Consider the following 7,676-nt stretch of genomic DNA (forward strand, 5'->3'; position numbering starts at 1 on the left):
AGGCATTCACCTGCCCTGAATCTCATTCTGGTCATTCTGCCAGATAGTTTAAGCGGACTACGAGCTTGGATACGATCCCGGCTGGTTGAGACTCCAGCCCAGTGCACCAGTGGGATTGTTATGGGATTTTCAAAGCTTTTGTTTTCAGGCTTCTACAGCTGAATAGGTTGCGGGAGTTTGACTGGTGGCAGACTTAATTTATGATTGCTATTATTTATAGTACAGTAGTGCTTGAAAGGTCTGATGGAGATTGGGACCCTGTCATGTGAGGTCCTGCACAGAAACATCTATCTGAGAGACATATGGCACCCATCCCTGTAGTATCTGAGCACTTTGCATGGTGACAGAGATCAGGGCCTGGTCATGCTGGGCAGTGCACAGGCACACAACAACCAGGGGCTGCAAAGCACACAACAAATGATACGTTGACTCTGTTGCTGCCAAGACACACCGTGGCCGAGATTAAGGCTTCATTGTTCCTGGTGCTGCATTGACACACGGTGACTGAGATTTGGGCCCCCTTGCTGCATAGACATAAAGTGAGATACAGTCCCAGCTCAAAAGCGCTCACTGTCTGAATAAACAAAGAGTGGGCCACAGAGGGGACTTGCCCAAGGTTATATAGCAGTTCAGTGGTAAAGCCAAGAACAGAACTCAGGTCTCCTATATCCCGTTCAGTGCCTGGCCTTTCACTTTGGGTGATATTTGTCAGCGGGTTGGTTTGGAAAAAGCTGGTGTGGTGCGTAGAGTCCCAGCTGTCAGAGAGGGACAAGGAAAACAATGTTAATACATTGGGAAAAAAATAAATGTTAATCGTTGGGAATACACAAAGATGCCCCTCCTTGGAAATCCCACCTGTCTGATGTTTTGGTCACTGCCCCCAACACACCCGATCTGTCTGCATAACAACTGGGACAATCTGTAACAGCAAGGACATTAACAAACCCCAAGACAGACTCCGAGGATGAAGGCTGGGCTTTCTACAGCTGCATCTTCACCTCCTCTGCAGGGAAAGCAAGGTTAGTACAAACCCTGGAGGTATCCTTCCCCATATGCACTATGCTGGAACACCTGCTCAAAAGGATTCATAAAGTGATAGGCTCAAAGCTGCCTTGTTTTTCTTACTCAGCATATTCAGCAGTTACTGAGATCTGTGGTAAACACAAATGTAATAATCTGCAGGCAGCAGTTCCCATCTGTGGGCCTCAGAGCACTTAACAAGGAGTATCATTGTCCCTGTTCTATAGAAGGGGAAACTGAGGCACAGAGAGGGGAGCTGGGAGCTCAGGCATCCGACTTGCACCCTACCCCTCTGCTCTCACCCACTAGATTCTACTCCCCTCCTTGAGCCACAAATAGAACCCAGGAGTCCTGTTTACCTTAGACAAGGAAAAGAAACCAGCAGATCACTATCAGGACTACACACATCAAAGTAAATAACATTCAGCTGACACTTAGATATTTATTTCAAAGCCTGGATTCAAATTCCACTGGAGATGTTCAGGTCATTACAACTCCACATGTTGGAATTTCTTGGTAGTTTTGTGTCATTGTTCTAAAAAAGTCTAGGAAACTATATTCCCCCAGCTATACTGCAAAACTGTATTAAATGGATTTTCTTAAAGTTACAAAGTCAAGCATTCAAAAATTAAGAAATATCAGAATTAAGGTTGTCTGTGCAACCTTGACTCTGCCCCAATTGGGGAAAAAAGTATATGATGCAATTAATATATTATTAATATAATGAATATTAATGTTGATTAACAACTAGGACTGAAAAAAATCCATTTTAAGGAAAGATGTCAATTTTTTATTTCAAAGTATTTGAAACTGATCTAATTTTAATTTTTATTTTTTGCAATTTATTATGAATTCTTTACAATTTATTTTTTTTAAATCAAAAATAGAACTGAAATTTTTTGTTTACCAAATTCCTAGTTTTTGGAAAACAAAATCAGTGTTTTGATATAAATGTTGAAATAATTTTAAAGAATTTTTAAAATAAAAATTAAAAGGAAAGAGTAGTTTTGCACCAAAAGAACATTTTTGACTGTCAATTTTTCACAAAATATTTATATTTCTAAAGGCAGTTTCTAACAAAAATGTTTTTTGCTTGAAAAAATTCAACTATTGCTGTTGGTTTTATTAACATTTATATTGTGGTAATTCCTAAATGTCTCAATCACATTGGGCCCCATTACAATTATTATCTATTTGTTGCATTTGCACTAGGTGCTGTACAGACAGATGTAAGTGGCAGTCCATGTCACAAGAAGTATAAATGCTGGGAGCACCTTGGAGAGATTGCACTTTAATGCACGTGCACAAAGGGGCAGAGTTAAAGTTCAGGTAACCTTAACTCTGGCATTTCCTAATTTTTGTGTATCTGACTTTGCAATCTTAAGAACGTAGTTTTCATGTCTGTCTACCTTAGATACCTTACAGGGTCCGCCATCACCATAGTAACTAAGTAAATCTTTAATGTGTTTATCTTCACAACACTCTTTTGAGATAAGGAGATATTCCTACTTTTACAGATGGAGAATTGAGGCACAGAGAAACTGAGGGCAAGTATATAGTAGAAACTTTTGCTGGCATAGTAACACCAGTTCGGGGTGCAATTTAAAAAACAACACTTCTATACAAGCAAAAGCTCTAGTCTAGACAGTTATATTGGCATAAAAATGCTTTTGTCAATTAAGCTTATTTCATTCGGGGAACCAATATAAACTATGCCAGCAAAAGCATTTATTTGTCAGAAAATAGGGTCTATAGTATGAGGGTCTGCTATTACAGCTATGTCAGCAAACAATTTCTATCACAGACTTGGTCTAAGTGACTTGCACAAGGTCTTGCAGGGAGTCTGTAATACAGTAGAGATTTGAACCTAGGTATCTCTAAGTCCTGGGCTAGTGGTTAACCATTACACATGCATCTAGAAACAAAAAATAGACAGATCACTACCTCGGTTAATGACCAGACACAAGAGAATATTTTGGAGTAGACTAACTCTGCACCTGTAGCTCAGAGCAGTGGATTGGAGGCGGGACATAGAGAGTTTGTGGCTTTGCTTAGACTACACTTTAAAGGTGCAAATGATGCATAGAATTGTGGAGCTCAATCTAATTAACTCTAGGTTTGCTTTGTTTTGGCAGGCGTTAGTTAAATTCAGCCAGACAGCAAGTGCTAACAAACGGCCTGAAAAGCTGTAGAGAAGCCACTGGCGTGACTGAGCCTGGGGACTGTGCAGAAGGCATCGGTTGTTTGTATTGCGGAAGTGCCTAGAGGCTCTAGGCCCCATGGTGCGAGACAATCCCTGCCCTTAAGAGTTTACGCTGTTCATAGCCCAGACAGACAAAGGAGTGGGAGGGGAAACAGAGGCACAAAGAGGGGAAGTGACATGTCCAAGGTCACAAAGCAGGTCAGTGGCAGAGCTGGACATGGGTGTCCCCAGTTACTGAAAGGGAGGGGGCAGCGTCTCACGTGGGCGCTGGGAACTCACTGATCTCCCAGAAATGGGGGGGGGGGGCACGGCAAGAAGCCTGGGTAAGGGGGGCGTTGGAGCAGACACACGCTACGCAGGCAACTCAATCGCTCTGCCTGCTCCTGATGGGGACGGCAGATCTGCCAATGGCATGAGCGGGGGGGAGGAGCCTCTTCCTCTCCCCCCCCCACCCCCTTCCTCCCAGTCCCAGCATTGTCTGTGGATTTTTAACCCCTCGCAGGCTGTGGTGGGCCCTGGCGCTGGGCACCGGGAGGGGGGGGAATGGAGCAGGTGAGTCCCGCGCGCTCAGCGCCCAGGTTCAGGGCCCCAGGGAAGGAGGGGAGCGGGGCGGGGCGGGGCGCTGGGGGGAGAGATGCCACGACCTCAGCGCCCGGATTCAGGGCACCGGGGAGGGGCCCATGTGCAGGGGGAGGCAGGAGGACTGGGACACCCCGATTTGAGCGCGGGGGGGCCCCATGTGCAGCGGGATCAGGGTGCAGGGCTGTAGCGGGGAAGCTGCGGAGACCCCCCCGCACCCGGACTCGGTGCACCAAGGGATCGGCCTGGGTGGGGGGCTAGGCCAGGCCAGCCCCGCTCTTCCCGTCTCTCCAGGGTCTTGCCCCGGGCCAGGCTCCGCGGCGGGGTGGCGAACGCCCCGGGCTTGGGTGCGCGGCGGGGAGGCCGCGGGGCTAAACGAGGGCGGCGGCGGGGCAGGCGCAGATGGACAAAGGGGCCGGGGGCTGGCTTGGCCCTGCGGCCTGCTGGAGCCTGTCGCGCTGCCCGGGGCCGGGCCGGGGCGTGCGGCGGGGACAGGACCCGTCAGCCCCCCACCAGGGTGTGTGTGTGCGCGAGAGAGATTTGCCCCTGTAAACCTCCGTGTGTGAGAGAGAGTGATTTGCCCCCGGACCCGCGTGTGTCTGGGCCGTGCCCCCGGACCCGTGTGTGTGTGTCTGGGGCCGTGCCCCGGACCCGTGTGTGTGTGTGTGTGTCTGGGCCGTGCCCCCCGGACCCGTGTGTGTGTGTCTGGGCCGTGCCCCCAGGACCCGTGTGTGTGTGTGTGTGTCTGGGCCGTGCCCCCCGGACCCGTGTGTGTGTGTCTGGGCCGTGCCCCCAGGACCCGTGTGTGTGTGTGTGTCTGGGCCGTGCCCCCCGGACCCGTGTGTGTGTCTGGGCCGTGCCCCCAGGACCCGTGTGTGTGTGTCTGTGTGTGTGTCTGGGCCGTGCCCCCGGACCCGTGTGTGTGTGTGTGTGTCTGGGCCGTGCCCCCGGACCCGTGTGTGTGTGTGTCTGGGCCGTGCCCCCGGAACCGTGTGTGTGTGTGTGTCTGGGCCGTGCCCCCGGACCCGTGTGTGTGTGTGTCTGTGCCGTGCCCCCGGACCCGTGTGTGTGTGTGTGTGTCTGTGCCGTGCCCCCAGGACCCGTGTGTGTGTGTGTGTGTCTGTGCCATGCCCCCAGGACCCGTGTGTGTGTGTGTGTGTCTGGGCCGTGCCCCCGGACCCGTGTGTGTGTGTCTGTGCCGTACCCCCAGGACCCGTGTGTGTGTGTGTGTCTGGCCGTGCCCCCAGGACCCGTGTGTGTGTGTGTGTGTCTGTGCCGTGCCCCCAGGACCCGTGTGTGTGTGTGTGTGTGTGTCTGGGCCGTGCCCCCAGGACCCGTGTGTGTGTGTGTGTGTGTCTGTGCCATGACCCCAGGACCCGTGTGTGTGTGTGTGTCTGTGCCGTGCCCCCGGACCCGTGTGTGTGTGTGTGTGTGTGTCTGTGCCGTGCCCCCAGGACCCGTGTGTGTGTGTGTGTGTCTGTGCCGTGCCCCCGGACCCGTGTGTGTGTGTGTGTGTGTGTCTGTGCCGTGCCCCCAGGACCCGTGTGTGTGTGTGTGTGTGTCTGTGCCATGCCCCCAGGACCCGTGTGTGTGTGTGTGTGTATGGGCCGTGCCCCCGGACCCGTGTGTGTGTGTGTCTGGGCCGTGCCCCCGGACCCGTGTGTGTGTGTCTGGGCCGTGCCCCCAGGACCTGTGTGTGTGTGTGTGTGTGTGTGTCTGGGCCGTGCCCCCGGACCCGTGTGTGTGTGTGTGTGTCTGGGCCGTGCCCCCGGACCCGTGTGTGTGTGTGTCTGTGCCGTGCCCCCGGACCCGTGTGTGTGTGTGTGTGTCTGGGCCGTGCCCCCGGACCCGTGTGTGTGTGTGTCTGTGCCGTGCCCCCGGACCCGTGTGTGTGTGTGTGTGTGTGTGTCTGTGCCGTGCCCCCAGGACCCGTGTGTGTGTGTGTGTGTGTGTGTCTGTGCCGTGCCCCCAGGACCCGTGTGTGTGTGTGTGTGTGTGTGTCTGGCCGTGCCCCCAGGACCCGTGTGTGTGTGTGTGTGTCTGGGCCGTGCCCCCGGACCCGTGTGTGTGTGTCTGTGCCGTACCCCCAGGACCCGTGTGTGTGTGTGTCTGGGCCGTGCCCCCAGGACCCGTGTGTGTGTGTGTGTCTGGGCCGTGCCCCCAGGACCCGTGTGTGTGTGTGTGTGTGTGTGTCTGGCCGTGCCCCCAGGACCCGTGTGTGTGTGTGTGTGTGTGTCTGTGCCGTGCCCCCAGGACCCGTGTGTGTGTGTGTGTGTCTGTGCCGTGCCCCCGGACCCGTGTGTGTGTGTGTGTGTGTGTCTGTGCCGTGCCCCCAGGACCAGTGTGTGTGTGTGTGTGTCTGTGCCGTGCCCCCAGGACCCGTGTGTGTGTGTGTGTGTGTGTCTGTGCCATGCCCCAGGACCCGTGTGTGTGTGTGTGTGTGTGTGTCTGTGCCATGCCCCCAGGACCCGTGTGTGTGTGTGTCTGGGCCGTGCCCCCCGGACCCGTGTGTGTGTGTGTCTGGGCCGTGCCCCCGGACCCGTGTGTGTGTGTGTCTGTGCCGTGCCCCCAGGACCCGTGTGTGTGTGTGTGTGTGTGTGTGTCTGTGCCATGCCCCCAGGACCCGTGTGTGTGTGTCTGGGCCGTGCCCCCGGACCCGCGTGTGTGTGTGTCTGTGCCGTGCCCCCGGACCCGTGTGTGTGTGTGTCTGTGCCGTGCCCCCAGGACCCTGTGTGTGTGTGTGTCTGTGCCGTGCCCCCGGACCCGTGTGTGTGTGTGTCTGGGCCGTGCCCCCAGGACCCGTGTGTGTGTGTGTGTGTGTGTCTGTGCCATGCCCCCAGGACCCGTGTGTGTGTGTGTGTGTCTGTGCCGTGCCCCCGGACCCGAGTGTGTGTGTGTGTGTCTGGGCCGTGCCCCCAGGACCCGTGTGTGTGTGTGTGTGTGTGTGTCTGTGCCATGCCCCCAGGACCCGTGTGTGTGTGTGTGTGTCTGGGCCGTGCCCCCGGACCCGTGTGTGTGTGTCTGGGCCGTGCCCCCGGACCCGTGTGTGTGTGTGTGTGTGTCTGGGCCGTGCCCCCAGGACCCGTGTGTGTGTGTGTGTCTGGCCGTGCCCCCAGGACCAGTGTGTGTGTGTGTGTGTCTGTGCCGTGCCCCCAGGACCACAATGTGTTTGTGTGTGTCTGTGCCGTGCCCCCAGGACCCGTGTGTGTGTGTGTGTCTGTGCCGTGCCCCCAGGACCCGTGTGTGTGTGTGTGTCTGTGCCGTGCCCCCAGGACCATGTGTGTGTGTGTGTGTCTGTGCCGTGCCCCCAGGACCAGTGTGTATGTGTGTGTGTCTGTGCCGTGCCCCCCAGGACCAGTGTGTGTGTGTGTGTGTGTGTGTCTGTGCCGTGCCCCCAGGACCCGTGTGTGTGTGTGTGTGTGTGTCTGTGCCGTGCCCCAGGACCGTGTGTGTGTGTGTGTGTGTGTCTGTGCCGTGCCCCCAGGACCAGTGTGTGTGGTGTGTCTGTGCCGTGCCCCCAGGACCAGTGTGTGTGTGTGTGTGTGTCTGTGCCGTGCCCCCAGACCAGTGTGTGTGTGTGTGTGTCTGTGCCGTGCCCCCAGGACCCGTGTGTGTGTGTGTGTGTGTCTGTGCCGTGCCCCCAGGACCAGTGTGTGTGTGTGTGTGTGTGTGTGTGTCGTGTCTGTGCCGTGCCCCCAGACCATGTGTCTGTGCCGTGCCCCCAGGACCAGTGTGTGTGTGTGTGTCTGTGCCGTGCCCCCAGGACCAGTGTGTGTGTGTGTGTGTGTGTGTGTCTGTGCGGTACCCCCAGGACCTGTGTGTGTGTGTGTGTCTGTGCCGTGCCCCCAGCACCCATGTGTCTGTGCCGTGCCCC

The 7,676-nt window shown here is 55.3% G+C and overlaps 1 protein-coding gene across 1 annotated transcript in view; it reads left to right on the forward strand.

The window, feature by feature from the left end:
• Positions 1-931: 931 nt before the first annotated feature.
• The window catches only part of LOC119856512 (zinc finger protein 420-like), a 69,418-nt gene continuing 62,673 nt past the window's right edge, over positions 932-7,676 (forward strand). The window contains exon 1 of the mRNA XM_038404088.2: positions 932-1,019. The gene's annotated coding sequence lies outside the window, so the exon portion shown is untranslated. The remainder of the gene's footprint in view (positions 1,020-7,676) is intronic.

The sequence above is a fragment of the Dermochelys coriacea genome, chromosome 6, assembly GCF_009764565.3.
Source record: "Dermochelys coriacea isolate rDerCor1 chromosome 6, rDerCor1.pri.v4, whole genome shotgun sequence".
Taxonomy (NCBI): domain Eukaryota; kingdom Metazoa; phylum Chordata; order Testudines; family Dermochelyidae; genus Dermochelys; species Dermochelys coriacea.